Raw genomic sequence first — 19521 nt, forward strand, 5'->3', positions numbered from 1 at the left:
AAGATATTAATGAAGATTATTCCTTTTCTTAATTATGCAAACCTATCTTCATTTTAAAACTGACAACAGATTCACATCCTTAGTTCTATCAAAGAAACACAGTTTTGTGGTCTACATGAAGCTGTTGCTGACATATAAGCTACATTTCAAACCACTTTATTAGAAATCTCCAACTCCACCTACTTTTCTAGTAACTTTGGTGAATAGACATCAACAGATTCAAAAAGTTGTTTATACTCTGTACCCTTAATGCTGCAGATATATATATATTTTATTTATGCAATGATGGCTGATTGGAGCAATCAAATTAAATGTTGCTTTTATAAATTACCTGCTGACTTGGAGCAATATGACATGGCAGGATTTGAAACTTGGTATAATAATTTTACACATTTTGTTTTATGTTTTGCAAGAAATTAACCCAAACATTAATATTGATTAAATTGACTCCATTAAAAATGTATGATCACAACCCTGAATGTCCTTGTGGGATACATAATGATTGCTATAACTCAGTGTCTTCCAATAATTTGCCTCCGGAATATAATACAATAATATCCATGTTGCACAAGCAACATATAAAACACAGGCTCTGATTGATGTAAAGGGATTTTAAACAATTATGTTTCATAAATGAAAGAATTTATCCTAGTCAGTCCTGACTTCATTACAGAATAATGCTCATTTCAGGTCTGAATAATTAACTGATATATCAAACATTTGCTTGAGATCATTTAAAAATGTGGTTCATATATGTTTACAATGAAATTTTCATGTTACAAAACATGCATTAAATATCAATTTATTTTCTTTATTTAGTTTGTTTATTGCAGTAGAATTTTATTTGCTGTTTAATTCATAGTTGCAAGTTCTGGGAGAATTGTAGATATCAATCACATGCATATTAAAAGCACAGCTAAAGAATAACTAATTCACTATACTGATGAGAACATAAAAATATTGGGCACAAAGTAATGAAGACCATAAATTTTAATAAACCTTTATTTTGTAATCTATTAATAGTTTTGTAAAAATATTGCATGGTTAAATTTCTATGATCTCATCTGTAAAGCAGATATCTTGCAACCTCACCCTCATTTTATGTAAACTACTTTTTATAAAATTTATCCTCTTGATTTTCTTGCTAAAATAGAATAATCTTTGCCTCGTTTTGGAAAAGCCCAACAGGCACTCACACTTGCATTCAGTCTGAAAAGTCAAACTCAATCAATCCTCCTTTCCTGCTGAGGAAGAGGACCAGGAGCCATCCTTTGACCTTGCTCCATATGAGGATCAATAGCTGCAGCCACCAGGAGCCCAAGTCTCCTGACCTATCCACCTCAAGTTCAAATTCCTTATTCCCAAGTGCTGCACTGGTTTCTCTCTCTAAGGTATAAACACAGGATACGATATGCACTCTTGTGAGTTATTATTTGAATTATTTTCAGAGTATTCAGAGGAATACATGAGAAACATAGAGATAAATAATAGTTTTGTTTTACTTTTTCTGGGATCTGTGTGTCACTGGCAAACCCAGCATTTATTGCTTAACCTTAATTGCCCTTGAGAAAGTGGTGGTGAGCAGCCTCTTGAAGCACTGCGGTCCTCCTGATGAAGGTACTCCTATGGTACTATTGAGAAGGAGGTTCTGGGATGGTGTGCAACTTAGAGGTTAACATGCAGGTGGTGGTTTTCCAACCCACCTGAATCCTTCATCGTTCTTGTTGCTGGAGGTCATGAGGCTGGGAGGTGCTTTCAGAATGGGTGAGTCTGGAGTTTCAGCAGGAGGCAGTATGTGTCCTGGTTTGTCAGTGAGTAAGTATCCTCTCTCAGTCTTTGTTGAGGAATACAATGCAAAACAGCTGAGGTTCAAAAAGGTACAGTGGTGCAGCTAGTAGAGCTGCTATCTCACAGTGCCAGAGATCCTGGTTCATTCATGACCTCAGGAGCTGTCCGTATGGAGTTTGCACATTCTCCCTATGACCGAGTGAGTTTCCTCTGGGTGCTCCTATTTCCTTCTATGTCCCAAAAATATGCAGGTTGGTAGGTTAATTGGCCACTGTAAATTGCCCCTAGTGTGTAGCTAGTGGCAGTACATTGGAAGAGTTGATGAGAATGTGGGGAAAATGAAAAAACTGGATGAATGTAGGATTAATATAAATGTGAGGTTAATGGTCACCATGGACTCAGTGAGCCGAAGTGACCATTTCCATGCCGTATCTCTCTATGTCTCTAACCTTGAGGTATCTAAAGTAAGATGGCTCAGGTGTAGGAGAAAGAAATTTTGAGAGGACCTGAAGAAAAATGTTATCACCCAGAGACTGGTTTGAATCTGGAACACATTGTCTGAATGGGTGGTGGAGGCAGCTATTCTGCCAATTTTAAGAAGCATAAAGGTGAACACCTGAATCGCCAAGGCATTGAAGGCTATGAACCATGTAATGGGAAAATGGGATTAGTAAAGATAGATAGTCTATGGTTGGCAGGGCTACAGTGAGCTGTAAGTCCTGTTTCTGTGCTGTATGACTTTATGACTATGACCTCACTGAAATCTACCTCCTTCTGCAACATCAGAGCAGGGCAAGGACTGCATTCCCTGTGGCAATAAACTTGAACTTAGCTCTTTCCAGGCTAGAACTGATGAAATTTGCAACATTTTGCAGTTTGTTGCTCCATCTGTTCAAAGGGAACAAACTGCATTTTATTTTTCTTCGCAAGACAGCAGCAAGTAGGGAGACATTGCTGGGAATCTAGGTTTCCCCATGGGGCGGGGTGGCACTAACCAGAAAGACATTGCTTTCTGGACAATGCACATCATCTTTGAGATGTATTATAATCATAAAGGATTCTGTTCTCTCACTGTTCAGCTAGTGTCCAATCATACACAGTGCACCAAGCAGGTCAATGCCTGGTATCCTAGCAGCAGTCAAAAATATAATTGAGATATAATAAAATATGCTGACTGTCAAGGTTTGACAAGGAACTTAATCTAGGAACTCGGCAGAAGTCCTAATTTTCATATTACCAATATGAATTTATAATTTGCTTTATTCAATGTTCTGTTTTTAAAATAAACACAGCCAGAGACAACTGTAGGAAGGATAGATGTTTCATATGTTTGATATCATTATATTGCTGGGGCAAAGGAATTTTGAGAAATTATACTTTGTCACAAAAAGGATGCTCTAGCAATTCAGGCATCTGATGTTCTGTTTTGTTGAAGCTCTGCAGATTCTTTTGTTTATTTTTTTCTTTCCAGGGCGAACAGTAAACTGTCTGTTTGAAGATGGGCTTTGTTCATTGCCCTCAAAAGTCTGTACTCTTTTGCACCTTGAATTCTGATTTTCTTATAATTACATGGCTAGTCGTAATCTACTTAATTTATTTATTATAGGCTTGTACAAGAAAACCAAGTTTCTCTGTGTGATTAATACAACCCCAGACATTTGCAAACAAATAACACTGTATAACACAAAAAAATGCACATAATGTGCAAGCTATTTTCTGTGAGAAAAACCTTGCATTTTGTTTTGGAAATCTCTAGAAATTCACCCAAATTTAGCCAAAGTGGATTCAGCCTTCTGTTCTTCGCTACCCAATTATCTCTTAAGGGTTAGTTATTAATAACAAGATTTCTTGTGCTATCTCAAGCTCCTGCTTTTAAGTCCGTAGGTTTCAAGATCATGCTTGTGCATAGCTTTTGGATGTTCTTCTTTCTCTAATCTAATCAAGAAGTATTCTCAGGCAACCCTTTGATTAGTTTGATATTGCAGAAACAATGCCTTCATTCTTCAATCCAATTAAGCAAAGGATATAAACTTCCCAAAACACAGGACTTGATTTACAGGATGTCAAATGTGAGATAGAACCACTTTATGTCAAACATACTTGTTTTTATGATGAACTATCACCTGCTAACTAAATCAATGACCCAGTGAGATCTAAGATCAAAGACACCATTTGAGCATAACAATCAAAAAGATAAATGATGTGATAGTGACACAGAAGGACAGTCTTTCAGGTGAGTTATAATTTTCAATGGATTAGAGTTCTCTTCATACAAAAACTTTTTATTTTATCACTTTAATGAAACATGATAATGAAAATTGCTGAAATATTTATTACAGTTTTTACTTGCCCACACATAGGATATCAAATTAATTTTAATATTTTATACTGTATTATACACCTGCACAGGCCAAACTTTGGTAGAATCAGCAATGATCCATTATGGGAAAGTTACATTCATTATAAATCATGTATTTCTGATGTTCATTTGTTATATCATTCATTCCCCCAAATATAATCATTATTAGAAATTACTGATTACTGAAGTGAACAAGTTACCGGCAGCCCCTTGCATTTAAGTGGCAATAAATTGCCAACTATTCTCATAGGTCTCAAGGAAATCAAGGTCATTCACCATAACCTGAACGTTTCAGATGCTAACAGTAATAACCTATTGCAGAAGAAACTCAACTCTTTGTCTTCTATTCGGCGGTCAGCTTTTAAATTATGAGGTCCCACAAACTAGAGTCATAGAGTAATACAGCATGGAAGCAGGCGCTTCGGCCCACCTCGTCCATACTGACCATGGTACTCACCAAGCTAATCCCATTTGCCCATGTTTGGCCCATATTCTTTGAAACCCCTTCTATCCATGTACTTATCCAAATGACTTTTAAATGTTGTAAGTGGGAAAAAGGTTACGTGCATTCACCCTATCTATGCACCTCATGAATTTAAAATCCACTATAAGGTCACTGCTTAATTTCAGATATTGCAAGGAATAAAGTCCTAGCCTGCCCATCCTCTCTCTATACCTCAGGCCCTTGAGTCCTGGCAGTATCCTTGTAAATCCTCTCTGCATTCTGCAGTTTAATAATGTCTTTCCTATAACTAGGTGACCAAAACTGTGAACACTACTCCATAGATGCTGTGGATTAATTTACTGAGTAGATTGGTTTTAAGAGATCTGAATTTACCTTGATTGAAACACACATTTAAAGATAATCTGGTGGGGGATACCTTATTTGAAAATGTGTTGTACAAGAAACACATCTAGAACTCTCCTAGAGCCATTGAGTGGTTGGATGACCAAAACAATATTCACTCAGAGCCTGGGATTTAGATGTTTTCTGTTAGATTATGATCTTATTGTCCTAGCTGGTTGCAATGTTAAAGACTCAATATTAATTGGCTTTTACAGTCTTTAAGTCCACAGTTCTTTCACGTTCATCATCTGCACTCCTCGATTTTTCTTTCAGACGTGTATATACAGTACTTGCAGTTGTTCACATGGTGGCTCAAAATTTAGTTGGATTACTTCCAAATGCAACTGAAACAGAAATGCTGGAAGAACTCAGCAGGCCAGGCAGCATCTGTGGAAAGAGAAACCAGTCAACTTTTCAGGTCGAAGACCCTTCATCAAAAGGTTTTCCACTACTTCTACATGCTGGTTTGTTGGGTGACTGAACCTGAGTCTGTACCATTCCATTTGGCCTAGTCAACATTCTGAGATTTATTCTTAGAACATAGAACATAGAAAAACTACAGCACAATTCAGGCCGTTCGGCCCACAAAGCTGTGCCCAATGTGTCCCTACCCTAGAAATTACTAGGCTTACCCCTAGCCCTCTATTTTTCTCAGCTCCATGTACCTATCTAACAGTCTCTTAAAAGACCCTATCATATCCCCCTCCACCACCGTTGCCGGCAGCCCATTCCATGCACTCACCACTCTCTGAGTAAAAAACTTACCCCTGACATCTCCTCTATACCTACTTCCCAGCACCTTAAACCTATGTCCTATGACCACCATTTCAGCCCTGGGGAAAAGCCCCTGACTTTCTACCCGATCGATACTTATATAACTCTATCAGGTCCCCCCCATCCTCCATTGCTCCAAGGAGAAAAGGCCAAATTCCTTCAACCTACTTTCATAGGGCATGCTCCGCATTCCAGGCAGCATCCTTGTAAATCTCCTCTGCACCCTTTCTACGGCTTCCACATCCTTCGTGTAGTGAGGCGACCAGAACTGATTACAGTACTCCAAGTAGGGTCTGACCAGGGACCTATATAGCTGCAACAATACCTCTCGGCTCCTAAATTCAATTCCCCGATTGATGAAGGACAATACACCATATACCTTCTTAACCACAGAGTCAACCTGCGCAGTTGCTTTGAGCGTGCTATGGACTCGGACGCCAAGTTCCCTCTGATCCTCCACACTGCCAAGAGTCCTACCATTAATACTATATTCTGCCATCATATTTGGCCTACCAAAATGAACCACTTCACACTTATCTGGGTTGAACTCCATCTGCCACTTCTCAGCCCAACTTTGTATCCTATCTATGTCCCTCTGTAACCTCTGACAACCCTCCAAACTATCCACAACACCCCCAACCTTTGTGTCATCCGCAAACTTACTAACCCACCCCTCCACTTCCTCATCCAGATCGTTTATAAAAATCACAAAGACCAAGGGTCTCAGTACAGATCCCTGAGGTACACCACTGGTAACTGACCTCCATGCAGAATACAACCCTTCAACAATCACTCTTTGCCTTCTGTGGGCCAGCCAGTTCTGAATCCACACTGCAATGCCCCCTTGGATCCCATACCTCCTTACTTTCTCAATAAGCCTCGCATGGGCTACCTTATCAAACGCTTTGCTGAAATCCATATACACTACATCTACTGCTCTTCCTTCATCGATGTGTTTAGTCACATCCTCAAAAAATTCAGTCAGGCTCGTAAGGCAGGACCTGCCCTTGACAAAGCCATGCTGACTATTCCTAATCATATTATACCTCTCCAAATGTTCATAAATCCTGCCTCTCACGATCTTTTCCATCAGTTTACCAACCACTGAGGTGAGAATCACTGGTCTATAATTCCCTGAGCTATCCCTACTCCCTTTCTTGAATAAGGGAACAACATCCGTAACACTCCAATCTTTCGGAACCTCTCCCGTCTCCAGCGACGATGCAAAGATCATTGTCAGATGCTCTGCAATCTCTTCCCTCACCTCCCACAGCAGCCTGGGGTACATCTCATCCGGTCCCAGCGACTTATCCAACTTGATGCTTTCCAAAAGTTTCAGCACCTCCTCTTTCCTAATATCTACATGCTGAAGCTTTTCAGCCCACTGCCAGTCCCCACTACAATCACCCATATCTTTTTCGGTCGTGAATACTGACGTAAAGTATTCATTAAGTACTTCCGCCATTTCTTCCGGATCCATACACACTTTCCCACTGCTGCACTTGATAGGCCCTATTCTTTCACATCTTATCCTCTTGCTCGTCACATACCTGTAGAATGCCTTGGGGTTTTCCTTAATCCTGCCCGCCAAGGTCTTCTCATGTCCCCTTCTGGCTCTCCTAATCTCCTTCTTAAACTCCTTCCTATTAGCCTTATAGTCTTCCAGATCTCTAACATTACCTAGCTCTCTGTACCTTTTGTAAGCTTTTCTTTTCCTTTTGACTAGATTTATTATAGCCTTTGTATACCACAGTTCCTGTATCCTCTTGTGACTCCCCTGTCTCATTGGAACATGCCTATTTTTTTTGGTGCAATATACACGCAGAATTATATTTAAGCAAATAAATTATTCACTTTACAAAAACAATTAGCATTGTCTAAATACAGTTGTTAAAATGGATTAACCTTATTTAATGCTGCTATCCCTAATGTACAGAGAACAAAAGAAAAATACATTAAAGATTTGGCATGCAACTATGCAAATTAGCTCAAGCAGAAACTTCAATCATTATGCAGAAAAACTAAGAAATTCTGCACACAGATTGCACTTAGATTGTCAGTTGTACCTGAAGTAGAAACTATAGATTTCTTGGTATATTGAAAATGTACCAATTCCATCCATTCCTTTCACAATCAACAAAGGATTAATCAATCATTTCTTGCTGTTCTTGCTGAACATTAACAGGTAATAATAGGTCATTCAAAGTCAGTCACATAATTGAGAAACATGATAAGTTTGATTCAAATGCAAGTCTTTACTTACTTGGGTTGGTATTCCTTTATTCAAAGGAAGCGCTGGTGTGGTGTTGGAGATTTGTGACTTTACTGGTTTGACTTTTGGAGTGCTACTTGTGCTGCTCGCTGAGGAACCCGAAATAGATGCATGGGCTGCTGCAACTGCCCAGGCTCATTCTGCTGGCACAAACCATCTTTTCTTTTTCCAGCTGCCTTTTCCTCAGACAAACGATATCTGTTAACATTCCTGTTTCTGAGCTTATAATGTAGTGTGGTTTCATTACAGTAAATTTCTTCCCTTTTAATATATTATTTAGTTTTCCCATATCCAAGAAACACTATTTAATTATTAATGATCTTTTTGTTACTGATGAATAAAGTTATTTTTCCTTCAATGCCCAAATCTCATCTGTTATAACACTGACATTAATGTAAATGGAGGAGCAATGTAACTGGCTGAAACAACAAAGGATGCTTTCTTTCCTCACTGTATTGCATAACAGGTTGATAAGACTACACAGAATACAGCACTTGAAGAGAATACTCAGCCTTCTGGTTCATGGTCAAGTTTATTCCTCTCTGCTGTGTTTTGGACCTTCAGCAGGGGTACCGTCTATTGCAGAGGTTGTCTTTCAGTTACCCAGTGTGGTATTTTCAATGTCTTGTCAATCTGTGGTGTCTGCGAGACTTGACTGAAGACTGTTCTGTAGAACGGAGTTAAGGATGCCTGTGTCAAAGAATGAGTTTTGTTTGAGGAGTTCTTCACATTGTTCCTTCCAGCAGACCCTGACTACTTTTCCATCCTTGCTGATACACTTTCTGTCTTCTGTTCTTTTGTTTTCAGCATGGGGCATTCTTGTGTGTTAGGGCCCCATGGATGGCCTCTAGAATACCCTAGAATTCCTATGTCAAGGTATCTCTTGCACTGCATCCATCATCTGCTCTTTAAGTCACTGGACCTTGGTCTTCAAATCCTGTAGATCTGTTTCTTTCCTTAGTTGAGGCAAGTTGGAGTTTCCAATTCAAGAAAGTCTTGCGCTTGTGGTTCATTAGCTGCTAGATCCTCTGATTGGTCTCATCGCATTAGTCCTGGAGTTTTCTGGTGGAGAAACCAGTCTTCACAGGTGCCGGGCACTGTGGTTCCTGTGGGTTGGAAGTTATCAGGTTACCCTTGAGGTGCTGCTGGAGAAGAGCTGTCTTTGCAGTGTCCTTGAGACCTCCAACACTGACCTTCTTGCAACAGGTTTTCTGCTGCTGCCATTGTTTTGGGGGTAGATATAGATAATAGAGCAGATTGGGCTGTGGTCAGTTCAGGAGTCATTGGTACCTGTCATGGCACAGACAAGGACCATAATCTAAAGGGTGCCAGGAATTGGATTGAGGGTGTTGCTTTGTCTCTGACAAAACAGAGTGGTGCTTATGACAAGGTCATGCTCCACACTTTTTGTCAGTAGGAAGATCCACTGGATTAGTTTTTCTTATTCCCTACTTGCCAATCTTGTCTTTCCACATGTATGGTTCTTTTCTAAAACAATAAATAATCTGCTAGAGGAACTCAGTGGGTTGAGCAGCACCGGTGGGGTGGGGAGGGGGAATGAAATGTCGACATTTCGGGTCGAAACCCTGCGTCAGGACTGAATTCCTCCAGCAGATTGTTTGTTGCTTCCAGGGTCTGCAGTCTATTGTGTCTCTGAGTCTTTTCCAACCATGGCATTAAAGTTGCCCGGGAGAAGTGGTTTGTCTACCTCTGGGACACAGTGCTGGGCTTTTCCCAAGCTCTTCTGCCATATCCCTGCATCTCATGGCTCCCAAATGTCTCTGTGGGCTGGAGGGTGGGGTTCTCCTCGCTCAGTATCATTGTCATCCACACCCACAACACTATCCCCACCTCCTCCAACCGTGAACCCTATCCGTGCTGACTGGTTTGAGTTCTCCAGGTCATATTAGCTTTCAGGTTGATGCAGCAGTGTGCTATGCTATGGGGCTGGTTGCTGAATTTGACTCTGGGTTCAAGCCGACATGGATTGGTGCATGGAGCAGCTACTCCACCAACCTGCTGTCCACTTCGAGCTCAAGCCGATTTCCTTCCCCACTGCATGCAGACTGCCTGAGGTCAATGGCCACATCTCTTGTGAAAGTGAATCTCCAGATTAACAGAATTGTATTTAAAAGAAACAAAAAACCCTGGAAGATGCTTTGATATGACTTTGGTCTTTAGGGAGCTTTATTTGCAAAAATCTATATTTTAAACATTGAGGTAGCACTGGGATTAACACAGGTATTTCAATCAATACTGGATAATAAATGTAACTTCCGCAGAAACACGTCTTAATAAAAAAGGACAAGCAAAGTTCCACACAATATGGGCACTGTTCAATCAATAAAGCCAATAGCAAACAGCAGTCAGTTCTAACTGCACTGCAACAAATGTCAAATATATTGTAAATACTTCCGACTATACTGCTTATAGACAGAACAATATTGTGTAGCTTTGCACAGGAAAGCAAACATATTGTGTAATTGAAGATGGTTGTAGTGAGAATAATGTAACTTAGTATATTATTATAGATCTGGAGATGAAGAGATGCTTTTGTGTGGAGTGTGTATTACCTAGCAACCACTGGGGAAGAAAAGAGCTGGTCACAGTAACCGATTTAAATTGTCTTTATGTGCAAGCAGCAAGCAATTCCATTAAAATCCATTAAACTATCAGGTCACAATCATTTTGCAACTTCACATCTATACTCTACATCAAATGATATATGGCGAAGAATTTATAAGAGGGTTCCTAAAATGTCCATAAGTATCCCTTTGTGTTGTATAACTCGAAGATTTGGATCCTCGTGTGGTATCACCAGGTGAAAGTTAGGTGGAATTTCCTCCTGCAAGAAGCAAATGGAGGAAAAATATCATAAATGCAAAATGCAGCTTTGTCAAATTTTTCATAAAAATTATCAGTGAAAGGGATACTTTATGGAATGCATTTTTTCACAATCAAAATTTCAATGTTATCAATATTATTCTGATCTAGTAGGATGTCAAACTGGGCATAATGCAGCTAATTTTCAGGAGAACATGACCCACACGGTGAACCAAAATGAACTGCAAGAACGTACAACCACTGGGAATTATCAAGTGGGAAATTATTATTAATGTCATTAACACAAAACGTTCAAATAACATCCTTCTTTATTAGTCTAAAAGAAGTGTTAACCTATTTATAATAAATGTGTTAAAGCCCACAGTAAAACATAGGACAATAGAGGCCTGTAGGAGGCTTTAAAGTAATCTCATCAAAGATGTCATTTGTAGCCTCGGAATCTGAGAGGAAAGAGATCACATACTGCACCCTTTGAGTACAGCAGTTATACAGCTATAATCAAAATCAAAAATATGCTACGTTAATTTTGTCCTTATTCCCAGATGATCAGAAATCAATCAATGCACTGTGCATTTAATGCCAGTTCATAATAACCAATGCCGTATGTTTTTCAAAAGCTGAAACAAAAGAAGTAAATGTGTTCGAAATGAAATAGACTGTTGTTGCTCAAATTTCAGCAATTTTGCTCATGGAATACAAACTACAGCTGTAGGCAGGTGGCACAATCTTTCATGATCTTATCACTAGTTTTCTTGTTTGTGTTGAAAGAGATGTGCTACAAACAAAATGTTTTAGCACTATTGAGAAGTGTAAGTCTAACAGTGATTTTTTTTATTAATTAAAGTATTCATGGTGAAAGGAATGAACAATCAAACTGCCTATCGGTTTGCTAGCTGGAATTTAAAGGAGGAGTTTTGCTTCAGGTGGTTTGAAGGGTTAAGTGCCTAGCTGCTGATGTACTGTAAGCTGATGCCACACTTCCTGAAGTGTTTCTAGTCAATGGTAACTTCTTCCATGCCACCCTTCTCCCTACCCCATCCCAATCCCATTGGCGAAGATAGGGTGAATGCACACAGTCTTTTTCCCAGGCTATAGGTTTAAGGTGAGGGGGGAAAGATTTAAAAGGAACCTCAGGGGCAACTTCTTCATGGAGAGGGTGGTGCATATATGAAACAAGCTTCCAGAGGAAATATTTGAGGCAGGTACGATAAGAACATTTAGAAGACACTTGGTCAGGTGTATGGATAGTAAAGGTTTAGATAGATGTGGGCCAAACGTGGACAAATGGACCTAGCTTAGGTGGGAATCTTGGTCAGCATGGACAAGCAAGACTGAAGGTCTGTTTCCATAACTATATTGCTGTCTGACTCTAATCTACTACCAACTGTTTGTTGATGGAAGGGAATTCAGCAATGGTATTGCCACCAAGAATCAACGTGAGATGATTAGGTCCTGTCCTGTGGTCGATCCCTCGCACCTGTCTGTTATTTGACAGTTTTCTTTGCATACCAGGATGTTGCCTGGTCTTTCTGCACCTGGGAAGTCAAGAGGTTGTAGAAGGTCTGCCTAGACATAAGATTTTCCTCTCGCCAAAGTAAACAGTGAATGAAAGCTACAAGGTAAAGCCAGTCAAAAATGAAAACCACACAATAAAACTGCTCTAAATGCTTTTTATAAGCTATGCATGGGTGACCATATTACAACATACTTTATTGAAGTCACTTCAAACTGGAATTGCTGTTACCTAAGCATTTGGAAAATTGACCCTGCACAATAAGATGAGTGCACAACCAATCCGCTTGTTTATTAGTTGCACATAGGCCATGATCCAGGGGTGTCATTCACTCACCTCTTCTTCAAATTTCCAACATCTCAACAATCTCAGCATTACTTCTCTGCTTGTAGAACAATGCGGTACACAATAGGAAATGAAAATACCCGACTGGATGAAGTCACAAAGCTCAGATAAAGAGATAGCAGTTGCACCAAATAAAGAACAGGTGCCTGGGATCAGAAGAATCAGTATCACTCTTTCCTCATGCACAGTGCCAGGAATCTAAATCTCACAGAGCCCACTTACAAGACGAGATTGCTGTTTGAGTTGGATCATCTGTAGTTGTCACATAATTTTGTGGAAAATACTCTGCAAGTGAAGTGTTAGGAAGTCCAGTAGTCTCAGCTGTAGATGAATAGTTGTCTGAACTAATTTGTAGTCTTTACACAAACATGCAGCTAGGCTATCAGTAATATTCATTCTAAATCCAATCTACAAGAGCCTCTCTTGGCTGGCCTCAATACTTTGGGGAAGAGGATTAAGAGAACCTTGAGGCATTGATTGTTGTAAGCCACTGTTGCCCCAAGTCACTGAACAGAGTAAGCAAGATCCCAACAAGAAGAAGAAGCTTGTATCAGCTGTTAACTCAGGGCAAAGTATCATCCAGAAATTTGTTCAAGTAATGATAAGCAGATTAATAATGGTGAAACTGCCAGCAATTGCCATCATTATCCATGAAACTTACTGAGGCTTTGGGAGGAGTGTGCAAGTGCACACAGACTTCACTCCAATGCTGGATTCATCATAGAGTTCTGAGAGCAATTGGGAACTTGGACCAATTGCCCAACACTTAGTTTGCAAACTTGCCAGAGAATTCTGCCTCAGATCTGAGGAATTGGAGGAGGAATGTTCCAGTGATTTTTATGGAACAAAACAGCTGCAAGCACCTTTAAGGAAGAGTCTGAGAATTTGAGAAAGACTTTCAGATAGACTATTAATTTAAAAACACTTTTCTAAATCATTCCAATAATTTTTAAAAGTATTTTTAATTTTCTGCTAATTTAGATTTTTGAAAGCATTTTCTAAGATTTTCGTGGAGCTTCTAAGTGTTTTGATTTTTAATTGTTTAAAAGCTTTTGAATATTATTGAATGCCTCAAAGTTACCTGGGAGCATCCAGAATATTTTTAAAAGATATATGACTTTGACTGTAATATATTTAAGGATGGGCAGTGAACTAGAGTGGCAAAGCAGTTGTTCTAACTACCATAATGACCCTAGAACACCAGGAATACCATTTCACAGCAACAAGGAGAGAACGAGGAGTGATGAGTGGTGCATTGCTGATGAGCTGCAATTTGACATTGCTTTGTCCAAGTCTTCATTAATTAGTACTTGGGAATTATACAGAACTCATAGCAATGTCTTTCACGATGTCAGAAAGCTCTGCACATAACTCACTCTGGGTCTGTCTTCTGGGATCACCTGCGATAAAGTCCTAAACAACTTGGTCCCTTCGCAGTTCAAACCTTCTGTTGTAGAATGACTGTAAGTCTTTCTTTGGACATGTCCTTGCTGGTCCATGCTTCAGGAGTATGTGCAGAATTTGTGCCTAAGCAATTTGTGGGACTGTAAAATCCTCAACTATAAATTACAACATGAAAATCATACTTTCGCTGCCTACATTTGAAGCTTCATGCAATAAGCTAGGTAGAATATCTTGTCCACTATCACTGGACACCAATCATAGGCAATGGGGTCATACAGCACAGAAACAGGACACTCAACCCACCATGTCCATGTCACCTGTTGTACCAACCTGCACTAATCCCATTTACCCGCATTAGGTCTGTAACCTCTTATGTCTTGAGGATTCAATTATTTGTCTAGCTGCTTAAATGTCAGGAGAGGATCTGCCTCCACAACCTCCTCAGGCAGTGCATTTCAGACGCCAACCACCCTCTGTATGAAAAAAATCCCCCTCAGTTAGATCCCCTCTAAACCTTCTATCTTTCGCCGTAAACCTTTGACACACTCACTACAGGAAAAAGATTGTTACTGTCTATCCTATCTGTCCCTCCCATAGCTTTATATAGCTCTATCAGGTTACCCCTCAGCCACTTCTACTCCAGGGAAAACAAACTCAGCCTATCCTGTCCCTCCTTGTGATTATAATTCTCCAGTCCAGGCAACATCCTAGTGAATCTCCTCTGAGTCTTCTCCAGTGCAATCACCTCCTACTGTAGTTACTCTAAACTATATCTGTCCCAGTGTTAGAGGTAGGTGACTGAATTTCTCATTATGGCTATTGATAACCATAATGAAATGTATTAAGAGTGAACTTCTGTCAATTAAGTCTGTGACCTTATAGTCTTGTTGCTTCACACCCTGATCACCTGCAGTACAGATGCTGTACTGATTAAATTCTGCATCGTCTGCATTGATCGTAACATTGTGTAAATAGCTTCCTTGTGGTTTCCTGTGAATTTTCTTCTCTGTGCTGGCATTTCATTAGAATTGATTTATATTTAGATTTTTAGGCCAATGCTCTTCTAAATGCACAGAAATTGTTCTCCTTAAAAGAATAATTACATGGAGAATGACGGTGCAAAGGAAACACAGATTTGCCCCACCTGCAACCATGTGATAATGCCCCTGTTTCTGGATCAAAGCCTCATGTGTTTTGTCCGTTGATACTGGGTTACCATTGCACTTGTGGCCGATAGAGAATGGGAATCTTTGGTATTTTTAGATTCCATATCTATTGAAATTATAATCCTGTATGCCAAACCCATTGTAACCCTCAGTGCATAATCAAGAAACTTCCCAAAGGTATAGTGCCTTAATAGGTCTTTCAGCACAATGATATTATCACTTACTGTTTTTTTTCCCATTTTCTGATTCTGTTTGGCAAATGTGTGTTTCTTCTCTGTTTGAAACAGCCATGGGTGAAGTACTGTTTCCAACCTCTGTACTAGCTCATCAAACAGAAATATCCTGAGCTCTTTGTGGAGCTACTGCTAGTGAGTATGTGATATGCTTTGAGCTGAGTTCTGTGAGTAAAATCATTTTCTTTCATTTCCTCACTGCAGCATAAAGTGCCTGTTCATTCTTGAATTGATCTCCAGCCTCAAGAATCGAATTGCCCCTGAAAAACATCTCCGTCCTCTCTATATGAGAGATGAATATCTCACGAGCCTTTTTGTATACCCTCAGGTTGCATATGAACTGTTATTTATTTTAATCTTACCAAAACAGAAACAATGACACAGTATTCAAACCTTCTTGCTGCATTTGATTTGTTGTTGTTTGATTTTGCTATTGCTTTAAAAGCAAATGCTGCTTCCTGCATTTCTGCTCCCTCTCTAAACTGGCTTGCTAGTACCCATGCAAATCCAGTGACCCAATCACTGGATTGAGATGGATCCAATCCACAAGGCCATTTCTCCTGCTTCTGCCTCACCACCATACATTTATTTCTTTGGATCGCCAGCATGACTTCAAGCAAGGAATGACTCTGTATAACTGCAACAACAAAAAAATTAACATCAGCTTTCCCCGCCAATGGATTTACTTCAGCCACAGGTATGAACCTTATCAGCAATTTTTGAAGCTAGCCTGCAAATATAACTGGAAGTGTTGGTATGTTCTCACTGGTGGAACTAGGTACTCTCACAACAATGAAGAAGTACTTAGACAAGCACTTGAATTACTAAGGCATAGAAGGTCATAGATTGAGTTCTGGTTAATGGGATTAGTATAGATGGTCAGAATGGACATGATGGGTTGAAGGGCCTTTATCTGTGCTTTAGGTATCTGTACCTCTACTAGACCGACAGTAGAGGATTAGGAGTTTCAAAACAATTATATGGACTTTATCCTGATCTAACAGCAAGAAGGGGAAAACAAGTTGAAAAGCACTATGATGCTGGAGGAACTCAGCAGGCTGGGTAGTGTCATGTTTGTTCTTCATCACAAGACAAACTTGGTGTGGGTTTAACATCTGAAAATTTATTGAAAAACAACAAAACAACAGACTGCACAGACTTACAACACCAGGCTGGCTGGCTTTTCCTGCTCTTTTCAGCCACTTCCTATTTCCCCATGTGACCCCTTGCATTGCCTACTGGGAACTGTAGTTCTTTATTATAACTACATATTAACACATAATAACACATCTTCCCTGTTTAAAGAAAAAACAAACACAATACTTTGTCCTTATAAACCTGCCAAGAACCCTTGTCCACTCAGCAGCTTTCAATCAGTCTCTGAGGTGATTTTATGGTCCTTTTTGGTCTGGTACAGGGTGCGGTGTAAGTGGTTCTGCTTGCTGCTTTTGTCTGTAGGTAAGGCATATTTCACATGAAGCAGTAGTCCGGCTGATGTCTTGGTTCATTCTTGGCCAGTACATCATTTCACATGCTCTACGTTTACATTTTTCCTCCCCAAGATGCACTTTGTGTATCTTCTGGAGCATCTCCTTGTGTAGTGACACTGGAATCACAAACCTGTTCCCTTTGAAAACCATATCTTTCACTACTGACAGTTCAGCTCTGCATGCCCAATAACCCGAATACATATTGGACAGTCATCCTTTGCTTCTGGCCAACCTTTCCATATTGTATCCTTGAGTACTTTCATTGTTTCATCTGCCTCTGCTGCCTTCCTAATCTGCTCTGTTCTATCCGGAGATACTGGAAGAGAGGTGACTATCATGTCAACATAGGCCTGTATATCTGCATTAACCTGTTGGTCACCTTTTGCTGGCTTGTCAACTACTCGAGACAGAGCATCAGCAGCAAACATATATTTTCCCTGTGTGTAGATCATCTTCACATCATATTTCTGCAGCCTTATCAGCATGCGCTGTATCCTCATGGGACAGTCATTCAGTGGTTTGGACATAATTGAGACCAATGGTTTATGGTCTGTCTCCACTTCAATAGCTTGCCCATAGATGTACTGATGGAACCTTTCACATGCATATGTAGTGGCGAGAAGCTCTTTCTTTATTTGTGCATAGTTGGCTTCCGCACTTGTTAAAGCCCTTGATGCATAGGCCACAGGTTGCGATGTGCCATCATACTGCTGCAGTAGTACTGATCCAAGGCCATGCTGGAACGCATCAGCTGATATCCTGATACACCTTTCCGGATCATAAAACTTCAGCACGGGGTCTTCAGTTAGGACCCTTTTCAATGTCTGGAAACACTCTTCTTGTTCATGAGACCAAATCCACTCATTTTGTTGCTCAAGGTGTGACCTAAGTGGTGCTGACACTGTTGACAGTCGAGGGATGACCTTAGCCAGGTAAGTCACGATCCCTAAGAAACGTCTCACCTCCTCTTTGTTTTGAGGCCTCTCCATGTTTTTAATGGCTGACGTCTTTCTTGCGTCAGGCTTCACTCCCTCTTCAGATATGGCATCTCCTATGAAGGTCAGTGTCTTCACACCAAACTCATATTTCTCTTTATTTAATTTCAAATTGACATTCCTTGTCATGTCAAGCACTTGTCTCAGTCGAATATCGTGTTCCTCCTTGGTGGAACGCCAGAAGATGATGTCATCCATCATGGTCTCGACACCAGGTATGCCCTCGAAAATCATGTGGATAGTTTTATGGTAGACTTCTGGTGCGGACAGGATCCCATATGGCAGCCGAAGATAGCGATATCTTCCATGTTGGGTGTTAAAAGTACTGTCTCGAACTTGCCTCATCAAGCTTCACCTGCCAAAATCCAGACGATGCATCGAGCTTACTAAACCATTTGGCACCTGAGAACCGGGATATGATTTCATCCCGTGTTGGCAATTTAAAATGCTCTCTCTTGATGGCTTTTTTGAGATCTCTTGGGTCTAGACATATCCGCAATGCTCCATTTTTCTTTTGCACAATGACCAGTGAACTCACCCAATCTGTAGGTTCTTCAATTTTCCGTAAGACATTCATTCGTTCCATGCATGCTAGTTCTTGTTTAAGTTTATTTCTAAGTTGAAACGGAACTTTCCTGCATGCATGGACAACAGGAGCCACTGTCTCATCTATGTGAATTTTGTGTACACCAGGTAAGCATCCGAGCCCTTCAAAGACATCTGCATACTCTTCCATGAGTGTTGTGTGGTCATCTTTGGTACATGAAGCTACTATGAAAACTCTTTTCACTAGGTTGAGCTTTTCACATGCACTCAGACCTAATATCGGCTGTACTCTCTTTTCTACAATCAGTAGCTGTGATTTTAAGTGCTGCCCCTTGTGCTTAAAGGTCACCGTACACCCCCTTTTACTGGAACTTTCTCTCCAGTCTAGCCTGTCACTTTTAACTTCACAGGGTAAATCTTACTCTTTACTGTGAGAGTCTTATAATCATCCATGGATAACAGATTCACCTGAGCTCCAGTGTCAAGCTTGAATGGAATTACTGTCTCATTCAGTTACTGGAACAATCCATTCTGGTTTACCAGCAGCCACAGTCTGTACAGAATCCATAAAGAATTCCTCCATTTCCTCATCAACTGTGTGCACCTTTCTCTTGTTAGCCCCAGCTTTGCAGCACCTTGCAAAGTGATTCTTCTTCCCACAGCTATTGCAGGTCTTCCCATAAGAAGGGCACATCTTTGGAATGTGTTTACCTCCACATCTGCTGCATTTGCTGTTTGAGCCTTCCTCTTTGATTTTCTGTTGCTTTCGGAAACGCCTTGGGAGCTGCTTCTCTGTTTTCACGGCATGTACTGTTGTGTCTGCTCTGTACAGCTCCTTAGCTTGTGCTCGTGTGGTTTCTGCTGACCTACACATATTCACCGCCTTTTCGAGGGTCAAATCTTTTTCACGCAACAGTCTTTCTCTGAGTCCATTATCTGGAATTC

Source organism: Pristis pectinata, chromosome 3, assembly GCF_009764475.1.
Source record: "Pristis pectinata isolate sPriPec2 chromosome 3, sPriPec2.1.pri, whole genome shotgun sequence".
Classification (NCBI taxonomy): domain Eukaryota; kingdom Metazoa; phylum Chordata; class Chondrichthyes; order Rhinopristiformes; family Pristidae; genus Pristis; species Pristis pectinata.